Consider the following 18,088-nt stretch of genomic DNA (forward strand, 5'->3'; position numbering starts at 1 on the left):
CCTGATGCTACTTTTAGAATCTTCTGTTTGCCAGTTCAGTATTGGTTGATAGAAGTAAGTCTTTGTATCTGCTGTCATTCAGTAATAAAACGACCTAAAGTTTGATGTTGCTTTACCTTTTATAGAGGGCATTATTTTATAATTCACTCATACATCTTTGACAGGGAGGTGCAGTTTTTAGAAAGGAAAATTCTGAGCTCAGAGAAGTTAAGTGATTCACATAGTTGGAAAGAGGCTTCAATCCATATCTTTTGATTTCTTTAGAGTTTACACCTTTCACAGATACCATCTGCTGAATCATGTAATGATTAAAACGTATATAATAACATTTAAATAACTTGTTATTAAGTGTGGCAGATATTTAAATAAAATTTAGGACAGCAGCATGCAAGGTTTTCAAAATGGATCAATTATGTCTTGTGACAAATGAAAAACTACCACTGTAGATGGGAAATTAAACTATATGTTATATAAACAACTGAGGGAGGAAATAGTGCTTTCCTTTAAATGCTGTTTATGGATTCTCTTGTATATCTATAGCAAGAATGAGAAGGTAGAGAAACTGTCGTATCTTTTCTGAAATATCCATGTATTTTATCTGTAAGGCAGTCAAAGTTTGTGATCATTGCTGTTGTTGTTAGCCACACGCCTGGCACTTGGAATTTTAGTTCTCCACCAGGGAGTGCACTGGAGCTCATCAGTGGATGTGTGCAGTTTTAATCACTGGACCACCAGAAAGTCCCAAAGGCAGTATTTTAAAATTTCTCTTTCTAGTAGCTGATTGCTAGTGTGTAGAAACGCAACTGATTTTTGTATACTGATTTTGTATCCTGCAACTTTACTGAGCTAATCAAAGTTTTAATATCAAGCTTGTAATATTTTAAGAGGAAATTGCTAATTTCACCCATTTTTTTTCAATTATTTTTCAGATATTTCAGTCAAAGGAAGAAATAGCTCTTCTCCTAAGATGGAATCTGTTGTTTGGGAATGTGGTTGATCAACTTGACACGTTGGCCACATGGTACCCGATGTAAGAAAATGAAAAGAAGAGGCAAGATGATGTCATTTTCCCATATTGTGAAACCAAAAACAAATGCCTTTTGTGAGACCAAGCTAACAAACCTTTGACAGTGCAGAGTAATTCTGTTTGAAGAACTTAACAGTAAGATAGAAGAAGTACTTTCAAGCTGAGACCTGTAGGTGTACAAAGATCTAAAATACATCTTGAGTAGGCCTGATCATCTGAATCCCATTCAATCGAGAAAGCGTGGCTATGAGTTGGATCATCTCTTAACTGTGGCCCTTGACTATGTTTGTGGGCCATACAGGTAGGCACAGTTTATTTTCTTTGAGCCCATTACCTTGAGGGTGTGCCAGGATTTGCCTTATAACACTGCCTTCATGCCCAATCTTCTGAATCACTATGACCAACAGATGGTAGTTTCAGCAATGGAGGTAAGACTTCATCTATTATTTGGCATATTGTAGAAAATTATTCTTGTATTGCCCTTTTAATCAGTCTAATGAATGTGTTTGATAAACAACAGGAACAACTAACATGTTATTTTTAACTGCATCTTGTACATTAAAAAGTTATGTATTTACGCTCAGACTCTGATAGATTGACGATTTCATGTTTGGGGGATGTTACTTATCTTAGTTTTCAGATATTATTCTTTTATGAAGAACTTTGAAACATTGGAACTGGGGAAGTAATAGCTTTTCAGAAGTTTAAATTGTCCAAGTTATGGTTACATCTTTTCTGTTATTTGATAATAAGACTTTAAAGAGCAGACTATAATAATACTATTCATAATTCACTTAGTAAATATTGAAGGTAACATGATTTTGAAAATGGGTGCTTTGGTTCAGCCTTTAGGCTGGTGGGTTTACAGTATTTACATTGTCTTAAATACTTAAGATGGTATCCTGGTCTTACTATCTTTACATCAATTTAAGAACAGTAACTCCCAAGCAGTGATAGAGGTTTTGTTGTGTGAATTATCTGTTGTTGACCTCTCAATACGTCCTGAAAATCGGTTGCCTTACTTGAATTTTTCTAATGATAATTCTTTAGGCACTTTTATTTATTTATTTATTTTTATTATTATTATTTTTTGTTACTTTACAATATTGTATTGGTTTTGCCATACATCAACATGCATCCATCACGGGTATACACGTGTTCCCCATCCTGAAGCCCCCTCCCACCTCCCTTCCCATACCATCCCTCTGGGTCATCCCAATGCACCAGCCCCAAGCTTCCTGTATCCCGCATTGAACCCGGACTGGCGATTCATTTCTTATATGATATTATGCATGTTTTCATGCCATTTTCCCAAATCATCCCCCCCTCCCTCTCCCACAGAGTCCAAAAAACTGTTCTATACATCTGTGTCTCTTTTGCTGTCTTGCATACAGGGTTGTTGTTACCATCTTTAGGCACTTTTTAATTATCTTACTTTAGAAGCTATGACAAATTAATGGATACAGTTAATAATAGGTTTAAATAATTTTGTATGTGTTTCAACAGTGGTTTTAGAATTGTGGACAAAGGTATGTTTACCAGATAGGAATTAGGGGGCAGTAAACTGTGACGACAAGAGGTAAAAGCTTTGGAAGTGTATAAACTGCAGCAGCAGCTACCACTTTCTATCTGTATTACTTTGGTCAAGTTACTTGGGCTTTCTTACCATTGTCACTTTGCTTGTAAAATAGAGAACACTTTGGAAGCTACAAAATGAAGCGTTTATACAAAATGAAGCATTTATAAAGTATTTGGCACAGTGCTTTTGGAGTAAGTTCTGTGAAAGTGATAGCTTTTACCGTTTTCTCATATTCTAATATTAATGTAGCTACATAGTACCTAGAATTTAAAGTTGTTGTTGTTGTTGTTTTAATTTTAGTCTTTAATCCTTTGTTACAGTGCTTTCAGCAAATCGAATACTACTTGTTTTGGAATCTTCATTTTATTGTAAAATTCAAAGATTTAATACTTCCAAGTAAACTAGCATAAATCTGGGAAATTTTGTAGAAAGATGATTATTGATAGATTTTGAAACGTAGAGGGCAACTTGTATAGTCCAAATACTTGAAAATATTGTAGAGGTTGAATAAAATATTTCTGCTCTTCCACTGACCACACACAGTCTAACTGGTAAGGAGAGATTTGGTATAGACTGTGGGTATTGGTTTAATATAGGAATTTGGTTCCTTGCATGGTAGTCCCTGTTGGGTGTTAAAACTACCCAGTTCTCTCACCAAAAAAATGAAGGAGGACTATCTTTGGTTCTGGTATCATTTTAAGTCAGTATAATCCCTTTGGAAAGCAAATAGAGTTGTAAGAAAGAAGTCATAAAGATTTATATACTGATTTGGGTTTAACTTTTGCCTCTTTCACGTAGTAGCTTTCAGACTTTGAATTTTTTTTTTTTTAGTTTATTTTTTATTTTGTTTTTAATTTTATTTTATTTTTAAACTGTACATAATTGTATTAGTTTTGCCAAATATCAAAATGAATCCGCCACAGGTATACATGTGTTCCCCATCCTGAACCCTCCTCCCTCCCCATACCATCCCTCTGGCTTTGAAATTAAGTCACCTAACATCTCTGTGATCTGGAGAAGGAAACCCACTCCAGTCCTCTTGCCTGGAAAAGCCCATGGACGGAGGAGCCTGGTAGGCTACAGTCCATGGGGTCGCAAAGAGTCAGACACGACTGAGTCACTTCACTTCACTTCAACATCTTTGTGAAAATCATTTGTGAAAAGGCACTAATAACAAAAATACTTTGAATGGCTATTAGGATTAAGTGAGAGATTTAAGTAGCTAGCACAATGCATGATGCAGAATAGATGGTCCAGAAGTGTTCATTCTATTCCAGATTTCATTTCTAAGTGACCCTAGAGAGAAAGTACTAGAAAGACGATGTATTTGTTTCATATGAATTTGCATCTCTCATTGTGGGCTCCTGGGGCTTTCATAATGGTGGTGGCATGGTGAGCTGTCTCTGTCCTCTCTTCAAACATGCCCATATAGGCTAGACATTTTGCTGGCAGTGAGACTGCATCTTTTTGAATTTCACTCATTCTAGGGAGAGCACCTAGATGTGTAAGAGAAAGCTCTGGTGATATGAAGTGATGTCGGGGATAGTTGGCTTGGTTGTCATATCAGGCCAGTGATGCCACTGACAGAGTCTCCTGACAGTCTGAGAGTGTAAAGTTTCCGTAATAGCAAAGGATATGGAAATTCAGCAATCAACACAGCACACTTGCAAATAGAAGTAAGGATTCTTAGATCCTTACAAGGACTTGTCTGCTGATGACACCGTCCTGTCTCTGATCCAGGAACTTTGGATCAGCTTGCCAGCTTTTAGTGGGAGCAAATAATTGGAGCAGGTAACCCCAGCACATTCTTGAGTGTTCTTTGTGGGACTGGATGAGTCGAAAGACATTTCCTAGGTAAAGCATCTTTCAGCAGACCCAGGCTTCAAGCCTGCCTTGGGTTCATTCCTGTACTGATGTTTGGTGAAATCAAAATGAGTGCTTCGAATGAAATAATACATGGTATTGAGCTAAGGATGCCAGGAGAGAAATTGCAGAATTTGGGTTATTTCAAATTTGCTTATTATTGTTCACAATCAACAAGTTGGGTGTTCTTTCATTGGGTATAGAGAATTCCTCCTCAATACTTCGATTGAAATTGGAACATGTTCAAATAAATGGGGTGAATGTCCATTTATTAAATTGGAGAAAAGATCCTTGTTAGTATGTTAGTATGTTTATTTCTCTTTACAAAACGTGCATTTATACACAAACACACGCATTAAATTTTTCTGAAGTTCTTAACTTGATGTCTGTCTTTTCCCCGAGTATTGTGGCTTTTGATAGAAACAAGATTGCTCATTCCTGAGTTTGGCACACCATTTTGAACTGTCTCAATTGCCAAGTACACGGTACAGTACAGTTGTCTCCAACGTACAATTGACGTTGTACAGGAGACAGGAATCAAGACCATCCCCAAGAAAAAGAAATGCAAAAAAGCAAAATGGCTGTCTGAGGAGGCCTTACAAATAGCTGTGAAAAGATGGGAAGGAAAAGCAAAGGAGTAAAGGACAGATATCCTCATTTGAATGCAGAGTTCCAAACAATAGCAAAGAGAGATCAGAAAGCCTTCCTCAGCGATCAGTGCAAAGAGATAGAGGAAAACAATAGAATGGGAAAGACGAGCGATCTCTTCAAGAAAATTAGAGATACCAAGGGAACATTTCATGCAAAGATGGGCTCAATAAAGGACAGAAATAGTAGGGACCTAACAGAAGCAGAGGATACTAAGAGGTGGCAAGAATACACAGAACTGTCCAAAAAAGATCTTCACGACCCAGGTAATCACGATGGTGTGATCACTCACCTAGAGCCAGGCATCCTGGAATGTCAAGTCAAGTGGGCCTTAGGAAGCATCACTACGAACAAAGCTAGTGAAGGTGATGGAATTGCAGTTGAGCTATTTCAAATCCTAAAAGATGACACTGTGAAAGTGCAGCACTCGATATGCCAGCAAATATGGAACACTCAGCAGTGGCCACAGGACCAGAAAAGGTCAGTTTTCATTCCAATCCCAAAGAAAGACAAAGGCAAAGAATGCTCAGACTACCACACAATTGCACTCATCTCACACTCCAGTTCAGTTCAGTTCAGTCACTCAGTCGCATCCGACTCTGCAACCCCATGAATCGCAGCACGCCAGGCCTCTCTGTCCATCACCAACTCCCGGAGTTCACTCAAACTCATGTTCATCGAGTCGGTGATGCCATCCAGCCATCTCATCCTCTGTCGTCCCCTTCCCCTCCAGCCCCCAATCCCTCCCAGCATCAGAGTCTTTTCCAATGAGTCAACTCTTCGCATGAGGTGGCCAAAATATTGGAGTTTCAGCTTCAGCATCAGTCCCTCCATTGAACACCCGGGACTGATCTCCTTTAGGATGGGCTGGGTGCATCTCCTTGCAGTCCAAGGGACTCTCAAGAGTCTTATCCAACACCACAGTTCAAAAGCTTCAATTCTTCAGCGCTCAGCTTTCTTCACAGTCCAACTCTCACATCCATACATGACCACTGGGAAAACCATAGCCTTGAATAGACGGACCTTTGTTGGCAAAGTAATATTTCTGCTTTTGAATATGCTATCTAGGTTAGTCATAACTTTCCTTCCACGGAGTAAGCGTTTTTTAATTTCATGGCTGCAGTCACCATCTGCAGTGATTTTGGAGCCCAGAAAAATAAAGTCTGACACTGTTTCCACCATGTCCCCATCTCTCTGCCATGAAGTGATGGGACCGGATGCCATGATCTTTGTTTTCCGAATGTTGAGCTTTAAGCCAACTTTTTCACTCTCCTCTTTTACTTTCATCAAGAGGCTTTTTAGTTCTTCTTCACTTTTCTGCCATAAGGGTGGTGTCATCTGCATATCTGAGGTTATTGCTATTTCTCCCGGCAATCTTGATTGCAGCTTGTACTTCTTCCAGCCCAACGATTCTCATGATGTACTCTGCATAGAAGTTAAATAAGCAGGGTGACAATATACAGCCTTGACGTACTCCTTTTCCTATTTGGAACCAGTCTGTTGTTCCATGTCCAGTTCTAACTGTTGCTTCCTGACCTGCATACAGATTTCTCAAGAGGCAGGTCAGGTGGTCTGGTATTCCCATCTCTTTGAGAATTTTCCACAGTTTATTGTGGTCGACACAGTCAAAGGCGTTGGCATCGTCAATAAAGCAGAAATAGATGTTTTTCTGGAACTGTCTTGCTTTTTCCATGATCCAGCGGATGTTGGCAATTAAGTAATGCTTAAAATTCTCCAAGCCAGGCTTCAGCAATACGTGGAAAGAGAACTTCCAGATGTTCAAGCTGGTTTTAGACAAGGCAGAAGAACCAGAGATCAAATGGCCAACATCCGCTGGATCATGGAAAATGCAAGAGAGTTCCAGCAAAACATCTATTTCTGCTTTATTGACTATGCTAAAGCCTTTGGCTGTGTGGATCACAATAAACTGTGGAAAATTCTGAAAGGGATGGGAATACCAGACCACCTCACCTGCCGCTTGAGAAACCTGTATGCAGGTCAGGAAGAACTGGACATGGAACAACAGACTGGTTCCAAATAGGAAAAGGAGTATGTCAAGGCTGTATATTGTTACCCTGCTTATTTAACTTCTATGCAGAGTACATCATGAGAAACGCTGGGCTGGAAGAAGCACAAGCTGCAATCAAGATTGCCGGGAGAAATATCAATAACCTCAGATATGCAGATGACACCACCCTTATGGCAGAACGTGAAGAAGAATTAAAGAGCCTCTTGATGAACGTGAAAGAGGAGAGTGCAAAAGTTGGCTTAAAGGTCAACATGTAGAAAACGAAGATCATGGCATCCGGTCCCATCACTTCATGGCAGAGAGATGGGGACAGAGTGGAAACAGTGGCTGACTTTATTTTTGGGGGCTCCAGAATCACTACAGATAGTGATTGCTGCCATGAAATTAAAAGATGCTTACTCCTTGGAAGGAAAGTTATGACCAACCTAGACAGCATATTAAAAAGCAGAGACATTACTTTGCTAACAAAGGTCCGTCTAGTGAAGGCTATGGTTTTTCCAGTGGTCATGTATAGATGTGAGAGTTGGCCTCTAAAGAAAGCTGAGTGCTGAAGAATTGATGCTTTTGAACTGTGGTGTTGGAGAAGACTCTTGAGAGTCCCTTGGACTGCAAGGAGATGCAACCAGTCCATTCTAACGGAGATCAGTCCTAGGTGTTGATTGGACGGACTGATGTCGAAGTTGAAACTCCAATACTTTGGCCACCTGATGCGAAGAGCTGACTCATTGGAAAAGACCCTGGTGCTGGGACAGATTGAGGGCAGGAGGAGAAGGGGACGGCAAAGGATGAGATGGTTGGATGACATCATTGACTCGATCGACATGGATTTGGGTAGACTCTGGGAGTTGGTGATGGGCAGCGAGGCCTGGCGTGCTGCGGTGCATGGGATCACGAAGAGTTGGACATGACTGAGCTACTGAACTGAACTGATATGCCTCTTAATTTATAGTTTCTCCTTCCGTTTCCCATCTTCCTTTTTTCTCGTAACACACTTGCCCTGCAGATTGTCTCAGACTTCATTTTGCTGTTTGCATCCCTGTGATGCTTTTGACCATGTTCCTCTGTCTGTTTTTGTTTTGAAAGAATAGTTCCAAGGCCCTGTAATAGCTGCTTGTTACTCTGTATAATTTTAGCAGCCGTCGATCTTTCCCTAGGTCTAGAATTTTATTAGGGGTTTGTAAAATGGTGATACTCTGTCATTCTTCGTTTCTCAGCTAGAATACTTTATAAACAGAAACTTCCTCATTTTGATTATTGGACTGTTGAGTTACTCTTGTGTTCAGTTTATATAAAAAAAGACAGTAAATATGCAGCTGTTCTCCTTTGTTAGTTTTTAGGATAATAAATTGATTCATAAGAATCTTTCAAAAGTGACTAATGAGATCTTTCTCCTTTCAAATATCATCATTCTCCTTTCAAGTATCATTATGAAGTCATGGATTTTTATCATATTTTATGGGTTTCAGTCCATTGCCGTTATTATTTTGTTGTGGCTCAGTCTGTTCTGCTTTTGGCAGTGAGCACCTCTTCAAGATAGCTCCTAAGTGTTTTTGATACTACCCTAGTGGTTTCTGATTGCTTCCTTGCTTTCTGGTATGATCCAACCTCATTTCATAAAATTCTGCCTCAGAACTTGAATTATCAGTTTCTTTTGTGAGCGCTGGTTCCTTTGAGTTGGAAGGAATTGTCACGGACGTTTACAGACTGCTCTCTGGGTGCTATGCTTATTGATCCTAGGTTAGGAATTTATAGGTCTCTTCAAAGATGGAGCTAGGAAATACTTTTTTAAAAAAAGAAAGTTCAGCATGAGTTTATACTGATAACTTGTAATGAAATATTATTGGAGAGTTTTTATTTAAAATTTTAGAATTTTTGTTTCTTCTCATACCGAAACCTTATGATATACAGACATGACATAATTTCAGCATAATATCAGTATCATTACTGAAAGCACTGTAAGGTTTCTTTGTATTTCTTATGTGCTTAGGATGCATTTCACCAAGGATGTGCAGTCAGATTGCTGTGTTTCAGAGTTAAGCACTCCTCTGTTTGGTTTAACTCAATATACAGTGTAGGTTTGTTTTTCATTTTGATTTTGAGGAACGACTTAAAAATTTTTTTTGTTTAAATTTATTTTATAATCATGTTTAAAAACTTGAGATCTATGACAAGGTACATTGAGAGGAGTCTAGTTTCTGGACTGTGTTTGTGCCTAGTCACTCATTTGTGTCTGACTCTTTGAGACCCACTGGACTGGAGCCTGTTAGGCTCCTGTGTCCGTGGGGATTCTGCAGGCAAGAATACTGGAGTGGGTAGTCATGCCCTCCTTCAGGGGATCTTCCCAACCCAGGGATTGAACTCAGGTTTCCCGAATTTCAGGCAAATTATTTACCATCTGAGCCACCAGGGAAGGCCATGAATACTGGAGTGGATAGCCTATCCTTTCTCCAAGGGATCTTCCCGACCCAGGAATGAACCCGAGTCTGCAGCTGGATTCTTTACCAGCTGAATCCTAACCTTATTCTTTCCTTCCCTTGGGGGTAGTTGGTTTTTTTTAAAGCTTTTTGTTTATCCTTCCATTAAAAGTTATAGTAATTGTAGAAAATGTCTATATAATATCTGTGTATAGCTATATATTCTTCCACGCTCTTTTGGTATAGTGTCATACTGTTTGTTTTCTCTACCTTGTTTTTTTTTTTACTTAACAATATATCCTGGCTATTTCATAGTAGCACTTACAGATAATATTCCTCAGAATTTTTTTTTAATTGTGGCAAAATATACATGTTGCACTAGTGGTAAAGCAACTGCCTGCCAATGCAGGAGATGTGGGTTCGAGCCTAGGGTCGGGGAGATCCCCTCGAGGGAGGGCATGGCTTCCCAATCCAGTATTCTTGCCTGGAGAATCCAATGGACAGTGGAGTGTGACAGGCTACAATCCATAGTGTTGCAAAGAGTTGGACATGACTGAAGTGACTTAGCATGCATGTACACAAAATATATATAACATAAAATTTACCATTTGAATCTTTTCTTGTTTGTTTTTTGGCATGCCATACAGTTTGTGGGATCTTAATTCCTCAGCCAGGGATTCAACCCAGTCCCCGGCAGTGAAAGTTCAGAGTCCTAACCGTGAAACCACCAAGGAATTCCCCCATTCCAGTCATCTTTAAGTGTGCAGTTCAGTGGCATTAAGTACAGTCACCTTGGTATGTCATTACCACTATCCTTTACTTTTTCAGCTTCTGAAACTGAAACACTGTACCTATTAAACACTAATTCCCTGTTCTCCCCTCCCCTCAACCTTTGGCAACCACCATTCTACTTTTTTTCTTTCTCTCTGAATTTGACTACTCCAGTACCTCATCTAAGTGAAATCATAAAATATTTGTCCTTTTGTGATTGGCTTATTTCACTTTGTCCAATGTCTTCAAGATTCATGCACGTCGTAACAAGTGTCAGAATTTCCTTCCTTTTTAAGACTGAATAATATTTCTTTGCATATTTATGCCCAACGTTTAGTTTAATCATTCATGCATCAGACACTTGAGTTCCTTCCACTTTTTGGCTATTACGAATATAGCTGCTGTGAACACAGATGTATAAATATTTGTTCCAGACATTGCTTTAAATTTTTTTTGGTTATTCTCAGAAGTGAAATTTTAGGATAGCATGATAATTCTGTTTAATTTTGTGAGGACCCTCCGAACTGTTTTGTATAGCAGCTGCTCCATTCTACATTTTTGCTAGCGATGCACAAGGGTTCCAGTATCTCTGTATCCTCACCAACACTAGTTATTTTCTGGGTTTTTGTTTTGGAATAATAGCCATTGTATTGGGTACGAACTCGTCCTCATTTTTTAGTTCAGGTCCTACTGCAGGACATTTGCTTTTGAAAGCAGAACTTGCTATTGAGGTCCTTATTCATCTTTGTAGGGCCAGCAGGTAACATAGTACCTAACACATCAATCAGATCAGATCAGATCAGATCAGTCGCTCAGTCGTGTGCGACTTTTTGCGACCCCATGAATCGCAGCACACCAGGCCTCCCTGTCCATCACCAACTCCCGGAGTTCACTCAGACTCATGTCCATCGAATCAGTGATGCCATCCAGCCATCTCATCCTCTGTCATCCCCTTCTCCTCCTGCCCCCAATCCCTCCCAGCATCCGAGTCTTTTCCAATGAGTCAGCTCTTCGCATGAGGTGGCCAAAGTACTGGAGTTTCAGCTTTAGCATCATTCCTTCCAAAGAAATCCCAGGGCTGATCTCTTTTAGGCAGGCAGGATAGGGAGCTCTGAACTATCATGGAAACAAGCCACAAATATGTTCCCTCAGATATCCACACATTCTTTCCTCTTAAATGGCAAAATGTGCATTGACTCCTATACTTGCAACAAAGTAAATGATTTTTGGAATTAAAAAAAAAAAACTCTTCCTGTGCTTAAAAAAAAAAAAAAAAAAAAAAAAATGAAATCCCAGGGCTGATCTCCTTTAGAATGGACTGGTTGGATCTCCTTGTAGTCCAAGGGACTCTGAAGAATCTTCTCCAACACCACAGTTCAAAAGCATCAATTCTTCAGCGCTCAGCTTTCTTCGCAGTCCGACTCTCACATCCATACATGACCACAGGAAAAACCATAGCCTTGACTGGATGAACCTTTGTTGGTAAAGTAATGTCTCTGCTTTTGAATATGCTATCTAGGTTGGTCATAACTTTCCTTCCAAGGAGTAAGTGTCTTTTAATTTCATGGCTGCAGTCATCATCTGCAGTGATTTTGGAGCCCAGAAAAATGAAGTCTGACACTGTTTCCCCATCTATTTCCCATGAAGTGTTGGGACCGGATGCCATGACCTTCGTTTTCTGAATGTTGAGCTTTAAGCCAACTTTTTCACTCTCCTCTTTCACTCTCATCAAGAGGCTTTTGAGTTCCTCTTCACTTTCTGCCATAAGGGTGGTGTCATCTGCATATCTGAGGTTATTGATATTTCTCCCGGCAATCTTGATTCCAGCTTGTGTTTCCAGTCCAGTGTTTCTCATGATGTACTCTGCATATAAGTTAACTAAACAGGGTGACAATATACAGCCTTGACATACTCCTTTTCGTATTTGGAACCAGTCATAGGTAACTGCTAAGTAAATGTTTGAGTGAGTTAATGAACTTCATAAACTGTGAATTCCAGAAGAGGTGGTGGTAGTCGTGTAGAGGTTGTAGAGCTGTACCCAAGCACATGATCTCCTGGAATTGTAAGTAGCTGTGGGTTTGTTGGGGTTAGTAATGGTAGCCCTGACAGGAGTACCAGAGATACCACTTTTCTGTGAACACCAGTGTTTTACTTGGGCCCCCCCCCTTTTTTTTTTTGGAGCGGGGAGAGGTCAAAGTGACTTGAAGCTTTCGACAGTATGTGTTTACACTTGTAAGTAGTATAGTAAAGTAAAGGACTAAAACAAACCTGCTTTCTTATCTCTAGACCTCTCATTCTCTTTCTGCCTAAATAATCATCTCATCTCCATCTTTGCCTGTCAAATTCTAATGGTTATACTTGATGGATCCCTCCAGGCTTCTCTGTCAGTGGGATTTCCCAGGCAAGAACACGGGAGTGGCTTTGCCATTTCCTCCTCCAGGGACTCTCTGTGACCCAGGGATTGAACCAGAGTCTCCTGGTGGATTCTTTACTACTGAGCCACCAGGGAAGCCAAATCTGATACATTAATTAATAGGAAATAAATAGGAAGAGATCATAAAATACTATATATGGTATCATCCTGTTTTTGTTGAAGAAAAGAAGTGTATTCATGTTCATGTAGTGTAAGTGATCTGGAAAGATTTTTGTCAAGACCAACAGTGATTGTTCTTGCATTAGCACAGTTTATTGTGTTTTCTGTGGTTTTCATTTACTGTTTGTGTTTTCTGGTTTTTTTGTAAGAAACACATTGTATTTTTAAAATAGTAAAATTAGTACAGAAACTTTATTTTTAAAAATCCCAGCTGTCCTTTTTTGTCTAGCTCCCAGTTGCAGTGTCTAAGACTTAGTAACTTTTATTAAATATGTTTTTATCTGAATGACTGAAACTTAAGGAAGAACTTGGTAAATGCCATAAATAGGCATATAGTGCTGCGAGGATTCAAAGAGAAAAGGATCATGTGTGGAAAGGATCAGTTGCAGATGATGTTTGACTTGACCTTGAAAGACAGAGTTTTCTGTTGTTTTGTTTTTAAGAGGATACTGTAATTTAATACCCCTTTGTACCCGTGATTAACATTTTGTGGATAGGCATTTGAGGAAATGAAATTTGTTTGATTGTATTTATTCTTTAAGCTCATGGCTTATATTTTTAGGATACGTGCATGACCCAGCAGACTGACTTATTATCTTCTATTTGGGTTAGTATTATTACGGTGGTTTTCCCTAAGCAAACAACAGCCTGGTGAAATGGATTGAAGAGCCTATTGTGTGATAGGGAAACCAGCCAGGAATTAGGAATCTTCTAAATCAAAAAGTGTGGAAAATACACAAGTAGTGGAGAATTAATTGCATTTAGTGATTTCTGACTTTAAGAAGAAATAAGCTTTTAAAATTTTAATTGATTATCTTGCATTTTAGATCACTTTAAAAGAATGCCTTAAAATGCTTATTTTAAAGTATTAATTGTGATGAATTTGGTTTGTAAAGTTTTATCTTTTGAGTCAGACTATAATTCACAACCATTCATGATACTTGAAATGTTAAAAGTACTTCCTGAAGCAAAGTCAGATTTTATGGGCTGCTGCAGGAGCTCCCCTTTGACTTAAGATAAATATACTCCTGTGATAAAGTCATGTTTCTGCAAACTAGCTCACTGAACTAATATTGGAAAGTATTTAATATGTTGTCATAAGACATTAACAAAATAAATTTGTAAAAGAAAAGCAAATCTATGGGACTAGAGGTATTTTACAAACGTAGAATTTTTTATATAGTCTATATAAAGTAATTCTTAAAGTTTTAGACCTCATCTCTTTAGAATTTTTTTCTTACAAAAACGTTTTCAAAGGTCTTATTTTACGTCACTTAAAATTATTCTAAAAAATTGTTTAAAATAATTTCTTACTCTAATTTGGATCTAAAATAGAATGAATACCATTTTTGAATTTTCAAGGCCATTCCACATTTGGTTTCGCATTTAGTAAATTTAGTCATAATATTCCCAAACCCAGTAGGATACAGTTTCTGTGGTTCTCAGACCCTTTGTAGAGTGACAGAGATTGGAATTCTGAATCTCACGAGTCAAATTTTGGCCTTTGACTCTGTTCCCCTTTCACACTCCTTGCTAAGCTTGGAATGGAAATTTCAAAGAAGAAAGAGAATAGGAGCACAAAGGCTTGGTTGATTTGAACTTGAACAAAAAATAGAAGGTTCCCTGTCTTGCACCTTTGTTGAAGAAACCAGAAATTTAATATTAGAAAGTTATTTTTCAGTTTGTAAACTTCATATACCCTGGTCTCAATTTAGTGAATAAAAGTGCTGCTGCTTAGGGGAGTACTCAGTAAGACTCTTCTAAAAACTTTATCAGCTGAAGATTCTTTTTTCCTCCTTTATAGAGCTTTGATAGTCTGTGTTCCTTATATATATTCTCAACTTGGCAGTATGCTGGCTAACATTTAATTTTTACTTTGATGAAGTTAAAATTTGTTAAGAGTTATAATCAGGGCAGTTTGCTTATTTGAAAAATATTAATGTTTTTTGTTTTGACATAATTCTGTTGAGGTATGATTTGTATACAGTTAACTGTACCCATTGAACAGCGTTCAGCTTGAGTTTTGACAGAAGTATGTATCTGTGAAACCATCATCACTATCAAGATATCATACATTTCCATCACCTCAAAAGCTTCCTAGGGATCTTCCCTGTGGCTCAGACACTAAAGAATCTGCCTGCAATGCAGGAGACCCAGGTTCAATTCCTGGTTTGGGAAGATCCTCTGGAGAAGGGAATGGCAATCCACTCCAGTATTGTTGCGTGGAGAATCCCACGGACAGAGGAGCCTGGTGGGCCACAGTCCGTGGGGTCACACAGAGTCCAACACAGCTGAGCGACTAACACTGCTGCTGCTGCTAGGTCGCTTCAGTCATGTCCGACTCTGTGCGACCCCATGGGCGGCAGCCCACCAGGCTTCCCCGTCCCTGGGATTCTCCAGGCAACTAACACTACTACGCTGCAAAAGCTTCCCTGTGCCCGTTGTAGTCCACCCCTCTGAGTTGACTCCCCGCGGAAGCAACCACTGATCTGCTTTCTGTCACTGTGGATGAGTGTGTTCATTTTCTAGAGTTTTATATGAATGTACATATAGCATCTACTTTTTTATGTCTGGTTCCTTTCACCCAGAATTGTGATTTAGATTTTAATGCATGTTTTATTTTGCTTTTTAAAAACACCATTCCAGTTGACAATTGACTTTTTCACTCGGTAGTTGAGCACAGGGAATTGAGCAGGGTTCCTGGTGCCCATCAAATAGGCCTTCTGCAGCTTTATTAATTTGTAACTCGTTCCTAATCTGTTTTTAAGCTGTCATTTACTAGGAGCTGTATCCTATTTTATATATTCTTCTTTGTATATGTTGTTGTTGTTTGGTCGCTAAGTTGTGTCCGACTCTTTGCAACCCCATGGACTGCAGCATGCCAGGCTTCCCTGTCCTTCACCATCTCCCGGAATTTGCTCAAACTCATCTCCATTGAGTCTGTGATGCCATCCAGTCATCTCATCCTCTGTCATCTCCTTCTCCTCCTGCCCTCAGTCTTTCCCAGCATCAGGGTCTTTTCTAGTGAGTCGGCTCTTCACATCAGGTGGCCAAAGTATTGGAGCTTCAGCATCAGTCCTTGCAGTGAATATTCAGGGTTGATTCCCTTTAGGATTGACTGGACTGGTTTGATCTCCTTAATACTTCTATATATATTAACACCATTTTATAGAGGAAAAGCTGAAATTTAGAGAGGTTACAGAGAACAAACTGGTTAATAAGCTCAAGGGCTCTGGACAAGAATGCCAAGGTTTAACTCTTGGGACTGTCTTTGTAGCTATGTGATCTTCGGCGAGCTACTTAGCTTTCTGTGTCTTCTTTTCTTCACATTTATTTTCAAGTGGTATGACTAATGATAGTACCTGCCTTATGGGATTGTTGAGAAGATTAAGTTAGGTGTGTGAAGCACTTACAGCGCTGCCCAGCCTGTAGTGAGTGTCCATCAATGCTAGCTGAGCCACAGCACAAGAGACTTACAGCTAGTGAGTGACAGAAGCGTACACTTAAAGCCTTATACTCAGTGCAAACAGCACAAAATGGTGATTCAAGTCAGTTTTATAATTCATGATGGGGCTCACAAATGCAGGTTTTACTAACATGGTAACATATCAATATCAGATTAGTTGGTATTGTGTAGTTGAGGACTAAGCAAGTTTGAGACTTACTTAGGGCATACATATGCTTGTATGTGTGATGTCTATACATACATCAGCATGTGAATATAATGCATTTTTAAGCTTTGATTTTTTTTTTTTTTTTGGTGGCACTGGGTCTTTGTTGCTGTGCACAGTCTTTCTCTAGTTGTGGTTTAAGAGCTTCTCCGTTGCAGGGGCTGCTCTTGTTCCAGGGCACAGGCTCGAAAGTGCCATGGCTTCAGTAGTCATGGAGCGTGGGCTCAATAGTTGCAACTTGCAGGCTCCAGAGCTCGGGCTCACTAGTTGTGGCCCACTGGCTCAGTTGCCCTGTGGCATGTGGGATCTTCCCAGACCAGGGATTGAACTGGTGTCCCTTGCATTACAAGGTGGATTCTTAACCACTGGACCACCAGGGACTCCCTAAACTTTAAAATAGTTATAGACTCACAGGGAGAAGGCAATGGCAACCCACTCCAGTACTCTTGCCTGGAAAATCCCATGGATGGAGGAGCCTGGTAGGCTGCAGGCCATGGGCTGGCTAAGAGTCAGACACGACTGAGCGACTTCACTTTCACTTTTCACTTTCATGCATTGGAGAAGGAAATGGCAACCCACTCCAGTGTTCTTGCCTGGAGAATCCCAGGGACAGGGGAGTCTGGTGAGCTGCCATCTATGGGGGTCGCACAGGGTCGGACACGACTGAAGCAACTTAGCAACAGCAGCAGCTCAGGAAATGAAAGGCGGGTAGAAATTCTATATACTGTAGCTAGTTTCACTGGGGGCGGGGGGCTGGGGAACTGTGTCTTGCTCTCTTATGTAGCCATTAGTATCAAAACTGGGACCTTGGACTTCCCTAGTGGTCAAGTGGTTAAGAATCCTCCTGCCAGTTTGATACTGGGGGCACCAGTTTGATCCCTGATCCAGGAAGATCCCACATGCTTCGGGACAGCTAAGCCCAGGTACCATAACTACTGAAGCCTCTATTCCCTAGAGTCTGTGTTCTGCCACAAGAGAAGCCGCTGCAATGAGAAGCCCGCACACCGCAACTAGAGAGTAGCCCCCACTCACTGCAGCTAGAGAAAGCCTGCACTCAGCAGTGAAGACCCAGCACAGCCAAATAAATAAATAAAAAGTTTTAAAGGCACAGGTGATCTTAAAAAAAAAAAAAAAAAAGGAAAGTTATCATAGGTATACGCTTTAGCCCTTTATCATATTTCACCCGTTTTTACATGTACTCATTTTTGTGTCTGTATATGCACATGTCCATGTATTTTTATTGTCTTTGCATTTGTATCACATGTATAAGTTCATGTAGCCATCACTTTGGTTAAGATACTGTGGAAGTTCCCTGGCAGTCCAGTGGTTAGGATTCTGTGCTTCCACTGCAGGGGGCACGAGTTCAGATCCCTGGTTGGGGAACTGAGATCCCACAAGACGCCCAGCGTGGCAAAAAGAAAACAAAACACCAAAACGATACAGAACTGTTTTTATCACCACATCTTTCTTGTGCTTCCTTTCTCCCTACCACT

This window comes from Bubalus kerabau, unplaced genomic scaffold (genome assembly GCF_029407905.1).
Source record: "Bubalus kerabau isolate K-KA32 ecotype Philippines breed swamp buffalo unplaced genomic scaffold, PCC_UOA_SB_1v2 scaffold_54, whole genome shotgun sequence".
NCBI lineage: Eukaryota > Metazoa > Chordata > Mammalia > Artiodactyla > Bovidae > Bubalus > Bubalus kerabau.